Source organism: Hyperolius riggenbachi, chromosome 11 (assembly GCF_040937935.1).
Source record: "Hyperolius riggenbachi isolate aHypRig1 chromosome 11, aHypRig1.pri, whole genome shotgun sequence".
In the NCBI taxonomy this organism is placed as follows: Eukaryota; Metazoa; Chordata; class Amphibia; order Anura; family Hyperoliidae; genus Hyperolius; species Hyperolius riggenbachi.
The window spans coordinates 138,380,716-138,395,730 of record NC_090656.1 but is presented as its reverse complement, the minus strand read 5'-3'; the positions used below and the strand labels follow the sequence as shown (position 1 = coordinate 138,395,730).

The 15,015-nt window shown below is 44.8% G+C and overlaps 1 protein-coding gene across 1 annotated transcript in view; it reads right to left on the bottom strand.

The window, feature by feature from the left end:
• LGALS12 (galectin 12) overlaps nucleotides 1–15,015 on the bottom strand; it is a 214,346-nt gene that overhangs the window by 38,464 nt on the left and 160,867 nt on the right. The window lies entirely within an intron of this gene.

The following is a 15,015-nucleotide window of genomic DNA, read 5'->3' as shown; positions in this document are numbered from 1 at the left end:
ATATACAGTTTTAGTTTTTACTTTAAAGAGGAACTCCAGTGAAAATAATGTAATTAAAAAAGTGCTTCATTTTTACAATAATTATGTATAAATTATTTAGTGTTTGCCCATTGTAAAATCTTTTAAATCCCTGATTTATATTCAGACATTTATCACATGGTGACATTTTTACTGTTGGCAAGTGATGTAGCTGCTGTATGCTGTTTTGGCAGTTGGAAACAGCTGTAAACAGCTATTTCCCACAAGGCAACAAGGTTCACAGACAGGAAACTGCCAGAAGTACCTCGGTACTCAGAGCTTCTTGTGGGAGGGGTTTCACCACAATATCAGTCATACAGCGCGCTTCAGTAGAGAAAAACACTTGGCACACAGCTGGTTAAGTGGGGGGTAAAGCTAGCCCCAATGAATCTGCATTAAGCTTCACCCGTACGGCAGCACCCAATGGTCAGCTCACAGTCCAAGCATGGAGAAGTGCAGCAAACTTTCAAACAGTGCAGAGCACAAACTTAAACATAAAGCACACAAAAAGAGCGCTGTGCACCTTCTTCCTGCATGTTTTTATTCCATTTCTCAGCCAACAGCCAGCATCAATGACATTGAAAAACAGAACTGTCAAACCTGGATCGATGGGGGTGCCGAGGTGAGCGGGGAAGGGGTGACCAGGGGATGTATGGACGGCACTACAGCCGTTTCACGCCAGCTGGCGCTTGTTCACGTGCGTGTGTCCAAAAAAACACACGCACGTGAACAAGCGCCAGCTGGCGTGAAACGGCTGTAGTGCCGACCATACATCCCCTGGTCACCCCTTCCCCGCTCACCTCGGCACCCCCATCGATCCAGGTTTGACAGTTCTGTTTTTCAATGTCATTGATGCTGGCTGTTGGCTGAGAAATGGAATAAAAACATGCAGGAAGAAGGTGCACAGCGCTCTTTTTGTGTGCTATCAGTCATACAGCGCCCCCTGATGGTCTGTTTGTGAAAATGAATAGATTTCTCATGTAAAAGGGGGTATCAGCTACTGATTGGGATTAAGTTCAATTCTTGGTCGGAGTTTCTCTTTAACCGTTTCAGCCCGCAGGGATTTTTCCCCTTATGCATCGGAGCAATTTTCACCTGCCTTTCATTCGCTAATAACTTTATCACTACTTATCACAATTTATTGATCTGTATCTTGTTTTTTCCGCCACTAATTGGGCTTTCTGTGGGTGATACATTTTTGCTAAGACCCACTTTACTGTAAATGCGTTTTAACAGGGTTAATAAGAAAAGAAAAAAAAAAAAAGGAAAAAAGTCATTATTTCTCAGGTTTCGGCCATTATAGCTTTAAAATAATCCACGCTACCATAATTAAAACCTATGTATTTTATTTGCCCGTATGTCTCCGTTATTATACCATTTAAATTTTGTCCCTATCACAATGTATGGCACCAATATTTTATTTGGCAATAAAGGTGCATTGTTTCCGTTTTGCGTCCATCACTATTTACAAGCTTATAATTTAAAAAAGGTTTGTAGTATACCCCCTTCAAATGCATATTTAAAAAGTTCAGACCCTTCGGTAACTGTTTATGTCTTTTTTTTAATTGTAATTTATTTTTTTTCCATTAAAAATTTTATTTGGGGAATATTTTGGTGTGGGACATAAACCGTTAGTTTTTAATGTTGTTTATGTGTAAAGTGTAATGTAAAAAATGTGTAGATGTAGTTTTACTATTTGGCCACAAGATGGCCACCTTCATTTTCATTTTCCGTCCTTGTACTTCCCGCTAAGCGGAAGTACAAGGGCGATGCTGATATTTTTCCGGGCAGAAGAGCCGAAGCCTCACGGGTGAGTGCTTCGGTTCTTCTGCGGGGAACAGGGATCGGTGATCGGGAACCGCGCCCGCGATCACACAGCAGAGCAGCCGCTCAGACGTGAGCTTCACGTCTGGGTGGCTGAAATGGTTAAAAGGACTGCTAGAAAGAGGAGTCCCCTCTTCCCCAGGGTTAAGAGGCCCCACAACAATTTTGTTTGCAGGCTTAGGGGCTAGTTCTTATGTCCCTGCTGGGGATCCTTTTACTTGCATCCACACCCTATCCTCATTACTGTTTATTGCTGCTACTCAATCTTTGCTGTTTGTGTGGGTGTGTGAGATTATATATCATCCCCTATGAATAATTTCAAGGTTCAGAACTAATGGGTGATGTGAACACGCCTGGGCTGTGAGACTATAACGATTGGGTGTAGCAACTCAGAAGTCTGATTATATGGTGATCTGCAGAATCACCAATAATGCAGACGCTATACCTGATTATGTGGTGATCTGCAGAATCACCAATAATACTAGTATAGCTAAAAGGGTGGTAGAGAGTAGTGCTTGGTGCAACCGTAACTTTATTAGTTTTGCAAGACCTTACCAGAGGGGCTGGTAAGGTACTATTAATACACAGACTGTAACTAAATAATTTGGCGAGACCTCATCAGAGGGGCTGGTGAGGTACTATTAGTACACTGACTGTATAATAGCGTATAGGCCCCAGCAGGCTGGAGATACTGATACTGAGGAGATAGAATCTCCCGAGGAGCGGATGATTCAGACTGTACTGCAGCCTAGTGATCACCTGAGGAGCAGGTGATTAAGACTGTACTGCAGGCTAGTGAACCCCTGAGGAGCAGGAGCTACCAACAGTACTGCAACTAATGATCACCTGAGGAGCAGGTGATTCTATACTAAAAATCCCTCACCAGAGGCTAGGCCCACTGGTGAGGACAGAGTGGTCAGACAGGCTAAGATCGGCAACAGAGAGGTTAGTATCGGTACAGAATCGTGAGGCAAAAGGATAACAGGTAAACAGGCAGAGGTTCAGCAACAAGTCAGATAGGCAGAAGTACAGAATCAGTGAGCAGAAGCGAGGTCAGAGTATAGCCAGAATCATACACAGATAATCAATAACAATAAAGCAATCCTAGTCTAGGTGTGAAGTCCTTGGTTTCAACACCTGGGATCTAGTCTAAGGTCTGAGCGCTTACACTAAAGTATTCACGACAGCAGACAGCGCCAGACTGAAGCCCGGAGGCTTAAGAAGCAGAGGAGACCTTACTGGCACGCCCCCTGCACTCAGCCAATCCTGGGCGCCGTGAGTCTCCTCTGAGGTCAGCTGACCAGCCGGTCAGCTGACGAGCCTCCTTCCAGCATAAAGGTCCTGTCTATGCGCGCGCCTGCGCGAGACAGGGACCCTATTGCCTGACGAATGTCCCGACCCCGGCGTCCAAGACGCCGGAGGGACGGGCAGGGGAATGGAGGCAGCTGCGGCGGCGGTGCTGTTCGCCACAGCTGCCTCTTCAGTTGTTACAGAGACCCTAATTTTCAACAGAACACCCTGAAAGAGAAGCCTCAACAAGCACATGACTATGGGGAACTACCCAGTAATGAGTCAAGGGTTTACCCTAGCAATATAATGGGCAGGAAAAAGGAGGCTACAATGAAGTGATGGGACTTGGCACTGTGGGCAATAGTGAATGCAGGGGGCAAGCAGATGTGTTAGTCCAGGCAGACATATGTTGCCTTCCAGAGATCAATAATAGTGCACATCAGGGCTGTGGAGTCGGAATCGGAGTCGTGGAGTCGGAGTAATTTTGGGTGCCTGGAGTCGGAAAAAAAATGCACCAACTCCGACTCCTAATAAATTTAAACTGCAATTAAAATAGAAAATATGATAAAATATTCTATTTCTCAGATAATAGTTGTCATGAATAATTTATATATACAGTAATAGCCGTGCTTAGACCACAAATATGAAATAAACCAATCAAAATGAGTTACTGATGCTGCTTCAATAAAGCAGTCCCCATATTTTTAAAGTCAGATATACATATCTAATTGTGACTGTACAGTACATATGATGTGTACACAGGAATCTCATATATACAAAATAACGTCTATGCTGTAAGAATAAAGCCTGATGTGTAGTCGTGTCACTAATAGAGATGGTCAATGAGATGGAAATAATTCTGCGTTGATGCTGATTTATGCAAATATATGCACTCTCTTTGCTCATGAAATTAAATAATTTGATATATTGTTAAAATTTGGTTTGGTGACTACGAATTAAAGGGTACCTGAGACGGATGAAAATAAAAGTTTTATACATACCTGGGGCTTCTTCCAGCCCCCTTCGGGCCAATTAGTCCCTCGCTGTCCACCTTCACCCCATCTGGATCTTCTGCTATGAGTCCCGGTAATTAGGCCAGTTAGCGCAGTCCGGCCACGTGGCGCTCCTACAGCCAGGAGCATTCTGCACCTGCGCAATAGTGCTGCGCAGGTGTAGTACGCTCCCGGCGGCGGAGTGTGCGTATGCGCACTACGCCAGACTGGCTCAAGTACCTGGACCCATAGCCGAAAATCTAGGTGGCGGAGGAGGACAGCGAGGGACTGGTTAGCCGGAGGGGGGCTGGAGGAAGCCCCAGGTATGTATAAAACTTTAATTTCATCTGTCTCAGGTTTACTTTGTTACACAGTAGTACTATACTCTACATATGCACTCCCCACAGAGCTGCAGGGAATCCACTGAGAATGTTGTGCACATTGAACACAGAGGTGTTGTCTATCACCCATAACCCTATCACCCTGGTTCAGATTGTGCATGAAGAATGCGTAATAGAGAAAGAATCTCCTCCTTCCCCTGCAGAGTACCTGCACATCACTCTTACATGTACCCACAGTTACATTGCCTAGGGCCTGATCCATGTTCTTTGTTCCGGTTTGTACCTTTTACAAGTACTCTTACCAAGGACTAGTCTTATGCGACGTACACACTTGCGATAACGATCGTTCGCTAGGAACGATAATTGAAAGACGAACGATATGGCAATGATAGGAATGCAACGATGGGATGCAGCGATCATCATACACATTTTAACGATCGTTCTCGCAGAAAAGAACGATCAGAAGGAAATGTTGCGTACATGTTTATATAAAATAAGAAAAAACCCACTAACATGGAGTTACAATAGATACAAATATATGATTGTTAACTTGAAAACAAAGTTTAATTGAAATGAGCAATGTAACAATCTTTACGGCCGCGCTACAAAAGGAAGTACGGAAGCTGGGCAGAATTCAACGCAGGCGCATTGGCCCTTGTAACGATCTTTCTCGGCCGATGTCTGTACACACTATAGTTTTGTAACGATTGTCGGTAGATACGATCCGTCAGGTTGGATATTTCCATCTTCCCGATGTCATTCTTTTGTCGTTCGTGTTAATGATCGTTGGGTAAAGTTTTTTCCCCGATTGTCGGCGGAACGATCATTAATTAGCTGTTTCAAACGACCATAGTCGCCAGTGTGTACGCAGCATTAGTCTATGACTAAAGGGAATAAATATGGCAGTCTCCATATCCTTCTCACTTCAGTAGTCTTTTAAAATTCCTAAGAGTTGGCAGTTAAGATACAAATTTCATGTTACATACTTTCAATCAACAAGATTGTAATATGCAAATTAGAGGAGTCGGAGTCGAGGAGTCCGAGTCGGTAGAATCCTAAACTGAGGAGTCGGAGGATTTTTGTACAGACTCCAAAGCCCCGGTGCCCATACATGGTACAATTTTTTCGATTTGATAATTTTGCTTGATTATTCAGTTAGATTGAATATAAAGATTTTTCCAACATGTCCAATCAGATTTGTATTGAAAAAAAAAAAATGGGATAATCGATTATTTTTTTCTTGATAAAAAAAAAAAAAAAAGATTTTTAAACTTTAATTCGATTGTTTTGGTCGAATAAAACGGGAAAATGTAACATTTTTATAGTACCGTTAGGCCTGAAAGATAAATCGAATTTAAATCGAAATCGCGATCAGGAAGATCACAATTTTGGAATCGTCAAAGCGGCAATTATCGCGATCACGTCATTTCAACATGGGGGAAATTTGGGGAATTTTGAAGCCACTTCTTCAAAGTCCCGGCACGTGCGGCCTGCATTGTTGGACATACCTTATGCACTAGTCCAACGCTGTCCGTCCTCTATCATGGTCTGCCAGCTCTTGTGCTTGGCAAAACTCCAGGTTCCTGTAGGTCACATGACATACAGGAAGTATTCCATGCATTAGAGCCTGCAGGAGGCGAAGTGGATAGAATGGCATCGCTAGACTCGTGCTGGAAGCTATGTCCAGCATTGGTGCAGCTTGGGGGACAGGAGAGACACATAGTGGGCACAGACACACAAAGGGGGCAAGAAAGAGACCCAGAGGAGGCATAGAGGCAAGGGTGCACAAAGAGAGACAGGGGGACGGAGGGGGAACAAAAAGGCACAGAGGGAGAACAAAGCTTGATTTCAAGGAAATCGTGAATCGAAATCGCAATTTAAGACAGAAATTGCTCAATTCAATTTTTTCATAAAATCGTTCAGGCCTAAGTACCGTGTATGGGCACCATTAGGTTGCAGACTACGTTTAGTTATGTTAAGGGAGAAGTTGGCAACATGAGGTGGATATCAAGCAGGGTCAAGCAATCTAGACTGGCAACAAATCATAAATGAGATAATACCAGACCTCACACATCAAACATTGATCAGTATAGCCAGGGGAGTTTTTAGGCTTAGCCATACAAGGCCACTGCCTGGAATGCCTTTGGTCCTGGGAGTTGCCATGCCTCTGATAAGCCCCATCCCTAAACTAAGCCACACGTTGATTAAGCCATGCCTCCTGAATGAAGCCACGTCCCATGGGTGTTTGTGCCACTTTCAGTCCCCAGTGTCACCTTTTCCCCTCTGTGTAGCCTTCTGTCCCCCTGTGAAGTGGTGCCCTAGGCAAGCAATGACTTTGGGCCCACCCTTGATGGCCATCTACCTTTTTTGTCAAGATTGTTGGGTGCTGTCCCTTATATCCGGAACATGAAACATAATGGGCAGACCCTTATATCCGGGACATAAAAACACATAAGGGGGGACCCTTATATCCGGGACATAAAAACACATAAGGGGGGACCCTTATATCCGGGACATAAAAACACATAAGGGGGGACCCTTATATCCGGGACATAAAAAACACATAAGGGGAGACCCTTATATCCGGGACATAAAAAACACATAAGGGGGGACCCTTATATCCGGGACATAAAAACACATAAGGGGGGGACAATTATATCCGGGACATAAAAACGTATAAGGGGGGAACCCTTATATCCGGGACATAAAAACACATAAGGGGGGACCCTTATATCTGGGACATAAAAACACATAAGGGGAACCTTTATATCTGGGACATGAAACACATAAGGGAGGACCCTTATATCCGGGACATGAAACACATAAGGGGGGACCCTTATATCCGGGACATAAAAACACATAAGGGGGGACCCTTATAAAAACACATAAGGGGGAACCCTTATATCCGGGACATGAAACACATAAGGGGGGACCCCTATATCCGGGACATGAAACACATAAGGGGGGACCCTTATATCCGGGACATAAAACACATAAGGGGGGACCCTTATATCCGGGACATAAAAACACATAAGGGGGGACCCTAATATCCGGGACATAAAAACACAAGGGGGGACCCTTATATCCGGGACATAAAAACACATAAGGGGGGACCCTTATATCCGGGACAAAAAAACACGTAAGGGGGGACCCTTATATCCCTGACATAAAAACACGTAATGGGGGACCCTTATATTCGGGACATAAAAACACGTAAGGGGGGACCCTTATATCCGGGACATAAAAACATGTAAGGGGGGACCCTTTTATCCGGGATATAAAAACACATAAGGGGGGACCCTTATATCCGGGACATGAAACATAATGGGCAGACCTTTATATCCGGGACATAAAAACACATAAGGGGGACCCTTATATCCGGGACATAAAAACACATAAGGGGGACCCTTATATCCGGGACATAAAAACACATAAAGGGGGACCCTTATATCCGGGACAAAAACACATAAGGGGGGACCCTTATATCCGGGACATGAAACATAATGGGCAGACCCTTATATCCGGGACATAAAAAAACATAAGGGGGGACCATTAGATCCGGGACATAAAAACATGTAAGGGGGGTTCCTTATATCCGAAACATAAAAACACGTAAGGGGGGACCCTTATATTCGGGACATAAAAACACATAAGGGGGAACCTTATATCCGGGACATAAAAACACGTAAGGGGGGACCCTTTTATCCGGGACATAAAGACACATAAGGGGGGACCCTTATATCCGGGACATAAAAACACGTAAGGGGGGACCCTTATATCCGGGACATAAAAACACATAAGAGGGGACCCTTATATCCGGGACATAAAAACACATAAGGGGGGACCCTTATATCCGGGACATAAAAACACATAAGGGGGGACCCTTATATCCGGGACATAGAAACACATAAGGGGGGACCCTTATATCCAGGACATAAAAACACATTAGGGGAAACCCTTATATCCGGGACAGGAAACACATAAGGGGGGACCCTTATATCCGGGACATGAAACACATAAGGGGGACCCTTATATCCGGGACATAAAAACACATAAGGGGGGACCCTTATATTCGGGACATAAAAACACATAAGGGGGGGACCCTTATATCAGGGACATAAAAACACATAAGGGGGGGACCCTTTTATCCGGGACATAAAAACACATAAGGGGGGGACCCTTATATCCGGGACATAACACATAAGGGGGGACCCTTATATCCGGGACATGAAACACATAAGGGGGGACAGTTATATCCGGGACATAAAAACACATAAGGGGGACCCTTATAACCGGGACATAAAAACACGTAAGGGGGGACCCTTATATCCGGGACATAAAAACACATAAGGGGGGACCCTTATATCCGGGACATAAAAACACATAAGGGGGGACCCTTATATCCGGGATATAAAAACACATAAGGGGGGACCCTTATATACGGAACATAAAAACACATAAGGGGGGACCCTTATATCCGGGACATAAAAACACATAAGGGGGGACCCTTATATCCGGGACATAAAAACACATAAGGGGGGACCCTTATATCCGGGACATAAAAACACATAAGGGGGGACCCTTATATCCGGGACATAAAAACACATAAGGGGGGACCCTTATAAAAACACATAAGGGGGAACCCTTATATCCGGGACATGAAACACATAAGGGGGGACCCTTATATCCGGGACATGAAACACATAAGGGGGGACCCTTATATCCGGGACATAAAAACACATAAGGGGGGACCCTAATATCCGGGACATAAAAACACATAAGGGGGGACCCTAATATCCGGGACATAAAAACACATAAGGGGGGACCCTTATATCCGGGACATAAAAACACATAAGGGGGACCCTTATATCCGGGACAAAAAAACACGTAAGGGGGGACCCTTATATCCCTGACATAAAAACACGTAATGGGGGACCCTTATATTCGGGACATAAAAACACGTAAGGGGGGACCCTTATATCCGGGACATAAAAACATGTAAGGGGGGACCCTTTTATCCGGGATATAAAAACACATAAGGGGGGACCCTTATATCCGGGACATGAAACATAATGGGCAGACCTTTATATCCGGGACATAAAAACACATAAGGTGGACCCTTATATCCGGGACATAAAAACACATAAGGGGGACCCTTATATCCGGGACATAAAAACCACATAAGGGGGGACCCTTATATCCGGGACAAAAACACATAAGGGGGGACCCTTATATCCGGGACATGAAACATAATGGGCAGACCCTTATATCCGGGACATAAAAAAACATAAGGGGGGACCCTTAGATCCGGGACATAAAAACACATAAGGGGGGACCCTTATATCCGGGACATAAAAACACGTAAGGGGGGTTCCTTATATCCGAAACATAAAAACACGTAAGGGGGGACCCTTATATTCGGGACATAAAAACACATAAGGGGGAACCTTATATCCGGGACATAAAAACACGTAAGGGGGGACCCTTTTATCCGGGACATAAAGACACATAAGGGGGGACCCTTATATCCGGGACATAAAAACACGTAAGGGGGGACCCTTATATCCGGGACATAAAAACACATAAGGGGGGACCCTTATATCCGGGACATAAAAACACATAAGGGGGGACCCTTATATCCGGGACATAAAAACACGTAAGGGGGGATCCTTATATCCAGGACATAAAAACACATAAGGGGAAACCCTTATATCCGGGACATGAAACACATAAGGGGGGACCCTTATATCCGGGACATGAAACACATAAGGGGGGACCCTTATATCCGGGACATAAAAACACATAAGGGGGGACCCTTATATTCGGGACATAAAAACACATAAGGGGGGGACCCTTATATCAGGGACATAAAAACACATAAGGGGGGACCCTTTTATCCGGGACATAAAAACACATAAGGGGGGACCCTTATATCCGGGACATAACACATAAGGGGGGACCCTTATATCCGGGACATGAAACACATAAGGGGGGACCGTTATATCCGGGACATAAAAACACATAAGGGGGGACCCTTATATCCGGGACATAAAAAAACATAAGGGGGGACCCTTATATCCGGGACATAAAAACACATAAGGGGGAACCCTTATATCCGGGACATAAAAACACATAAGGGGGGACCCTTATATCCGGGACATAAAAACACATAAGTGAGGACCCTTATATCCGGGACATAAAAACACGGAAGGGGGGACCCTTATATCCGGGACATAAAAACACATAAGGGGGGACCCTTATATCCGGGACCTAAAAACACATAAGGGGGGACCCTTATATCCGGGACCTAAAAACACGTAAGGGGGGACCCTTATATCCGGGACAAAAACACATAAGGGGGAACCCTTATATCCGGGACATAAAAACACATAAGGGGGGACCATTATATCCGGGACATAAAAACACATAATGGGGGACCCTTATGTCCGGGACATAAAAACACATAAGTGAGGACCCTTATATCCGGGACATAAAAACACATAAGGGGGGACCATTATATCCGGGACATAAAAACACATAAGTGAGGACCCTTATATCCGGGACATAAAAACACATAATGGGGGACCCTTATGTCCGGGACATAAAAACACATAAGGGGGGACCCTTATATCCGGGACATAAAAACACATAAGTGAGGACCCTTATATCCGGGACATAAAAACACATAAGGGGGGACCCTTATATCCGGGACCTAAAAACACATAAGGGGGGACCCTTATATCCGGGACCTAAAAACACGTAAGGGGGGACCCTTATATCCGGGACAAAAACACATAAGGGGGGACCCTTATATCCGGGACATAAAAACACATAAGGGGGGACCCTTATATCCGGGACATAAAAACACATAAGGGGGACCCTTATATCCGGGACATGAAACATAATGGGCAGACCCTTATATCCGGGACATAAAAACACATAAGGGGGGACCCTTATATCCGGGACATAAAAACACATAAGGGGAACCTTTATATCCGGGACATGAAACACATAAGGGAGGACCCTTATATCCGAGACATGAAACACATAAGGGGGGACCCTTATATCCGGGACATAAAAACACATAAGGGGGGACCCTTATAAAAACACATAAGGGGGAACCCTTATATCCGGGACATGAAACACATAAGGGGGGACCCTTATATCCGGGACATGAAACACATAAGGGGGGACCCTTATATCCGGGACATAAAAACACATAAGGGGGGACCCTTATATCCAAGACATAAAAACACATAAGGGGGGACCCTTATATCCGGGACATAAAAACACATAAGGGGGGACCCTTATATCCGGGACAAAAAAACACGTAAGGGGGGACCCTTATATCCCTGACATAAAAACACGTAATGGGGGACCCTTATATTCGGGACATAAAAACACGTAAGGGGGGACCCTTATATCCGGGAGATAAAAACATGTAAGGGGGGACCCTTTTATCCGGGATATAAAAACGCATAAGGGGGGACCCTTATATCCGGGACATAAAAACACATAAGAGGGGACCCTTATATCCGGGACAAAAACACATAAGGGGGGACCCTTATATCCGGGACCTAAAAACACGTAAGGGGGGACCCTTATATCCGGGACAAAAACACATAAGGGGGACCCTTATATCCGGGACATAAAAACACATAAGAGGGGACCCTTATATCCGGGACAAAAACACATAAGGGGGGACCCTTATATCCGGGACATAAAAACACATAAGAGGGGACCCTTATATCCGGGACAAAAACACATAAGGGGGGACCCTTATATCCGGGACCTAAAAACACGTAAGGGGGGACCCTTATATCCGGGACAAAAACACATAAGGGGGGACCCTTATATCCGGGACATAAAAACACATAAGGGGGGACCCTTATATCCGGGACATAAAAACACATAAGGGGGACCCTTATATCCGGGACATGAAACATAATGGGCAGACCCTTATATCCGGGACATAAAAACACATAAGGGGGGACCCTTATATCCGGGACATAAAAACACATAAGGGGGGACCCTTATATCCGGGACATAAAAACACATAAGGGGGACCCTTATATCCGGGACATGAAACATAATGGGCAGACCCTTATATCCGGGACATAAAAACACATAAGGGAGGACCCTTATATCCGAGACATGAAACACATAAGGGGGAACCCTTATATCCGGGACATAAAACACATAAGGGGGGACCCTTATATCCGGAACATGAAACACAAAAGGGGGGACCCTTATATCCGGGACATGAAACACATAAGGGGGGACCCTTATACCCGGGACATAAAAACACATAAGGGGGGACCCTTATATCCAAGACATAAAAACACATAAGGGGGGACCCTAATATCCGGGACATAAAAACACATAAGGGGGGACCCTTATATCCGGGACAAAAAAACACGTAAGGGGGGACGCTTATATCCCTGACATAAAAACACGTAAGGGGGGACCCTTATATCCGGGACATAAAAACATGTAAGGGGGGACCCTTTTATCCGGGATATAAAAACACATAAGGGGGGACCCTTATATCCGGGACATGAAACATAATGGGCAGACCTTTATATCCGGGACATAAAAACACATAAGGAGGGACCCTTATATCCGGGACATAAAAACACATAAGGGGGGACCCTTATATCCGGGACAAAAACACATAAGGGGGGACCCTTATATCCTGGACATGAAACATAATAGGCAGACCCTTATATCCGGGACATAAAAAAACATAAGGGGGGACCCTTAGATCCGGGACATAAAAACATGTAAGGGGGGTTCCTTATATCCGAAACATAAAAACACGTAAGGGGGGACCCTTATATCCGGGACATAAAAACACGTAAGGGGGGACCCTTTTATCCGGGACATAAAAACACATAAGGGGGGACCCTTATATCCGGGACATAAAAACACATAAGGGGGGACCCTTATATCCGGGACATAAAAACACATAAGGGGGGACCCTTATATCCGGGACATAAAAACACATAAGGGGGGACCCTTATATCCAGGACATAAAAACACATAAGGGGGAACCCTTATATCCGGGACATAAAACACATAAGGGGGGACCCTTATATCCGGGACATGAAACACATAAGGGGGGACCCTTATATCCGGGACATAAAAACACATAAGGGGGGACCCTTATAAAAACACATAAGGGGAAACCCTTATATCCGGGACATAAAAACACATAAGGGGGGACCCTAATATCCGGGACATAAAAACACAAGGGGGGACCCTTATATCCGGGACATAAAAACACATAAGGGGGGACCCTTATATCCGGGACAAAAAAACACGTAAGGGGGGACCCTTATATCCCTGACATAAAAACACGTAATGGGGGACCCTTATATTCGGGACATAAAAACACGTAAGGGGGGACCCTTATATCCGGGACATAAAAACATGTAAGGGGGGACCCTTTTATCCGGGATATAAAAACACATAAGGGGGGACCATTATATCCGGGACATGAAACATAATGGGCAGACCTTTATATCCGGGACATAAAAACACATAAGGGGGACCCTTATATCCGGGACATAAAAACACATAAGGGGGACCCTTATATCCGGGACATAAAAACACATAAAGGGGGACCCTTATATCCGGGACAAAAACACATAAGGGGGGACCCTTATATCCGGGACATGAAACATAATGGGCAGACCCTTATATCCGGGACATAAAAAAACATAAGGGGGGACCCTTAGATCCGGGACATAAAAACATGTAAGGGGGGTTCCTTATATCCGAAACATAAAAACACGTAAGGGGGGACCCTTATATTCGGGACATAAAAACACATAAGGGGGAACCTTATATCCGGGACATAAAAACACGTAAGGGGGGACACTTATATTCGGGACATAAAAACACATAAGGGGGAACCTTATATCCGGGACATAAAAACACGTAAGGGGGGACCCTTTTATCCGGGACATAAAGACACATAAGGGGGGACCCTTATATCCGGGACATAAAAACACATAAGGGGGGACCCTTATATCCGGGACATAAAAACACATAAGGGGGGACCCTTATATCCGGGACATAAAAACACATAAGGGGGGACCCTTATGTCCGGGACATAAAAACACATAAGTGAGGACCCTTATATCCGGGACATAAAAACACATAAGGGGGGACCATTATATCCGGGACATAAAAACACATAAGTGAGGACCCTTATATCCGGGACATAAAAACACATAATGGGGGACCCTTATGTCCGGGACATAAAAACACATAAGGGGGGACCCTTATATCCGGGACATAAAAACACATAAGTGAGGACCCTTATATCCGGGACATAAAAACACATAAGGGGGGACCCTTATATCCGGGACCTAAAAACACATAAGGGGGGACCCTTATATCCGGGACCTAAAAACACGTAAGGGGGGACCCTTATATCCGGGACAAAAACACATAAGGGGGGACCCTTATATCCGGGACATAAAAACACATAAGGGGGGACCCTTATATCCGGGACATAAAAACACATAAGGGGGACCCTTATA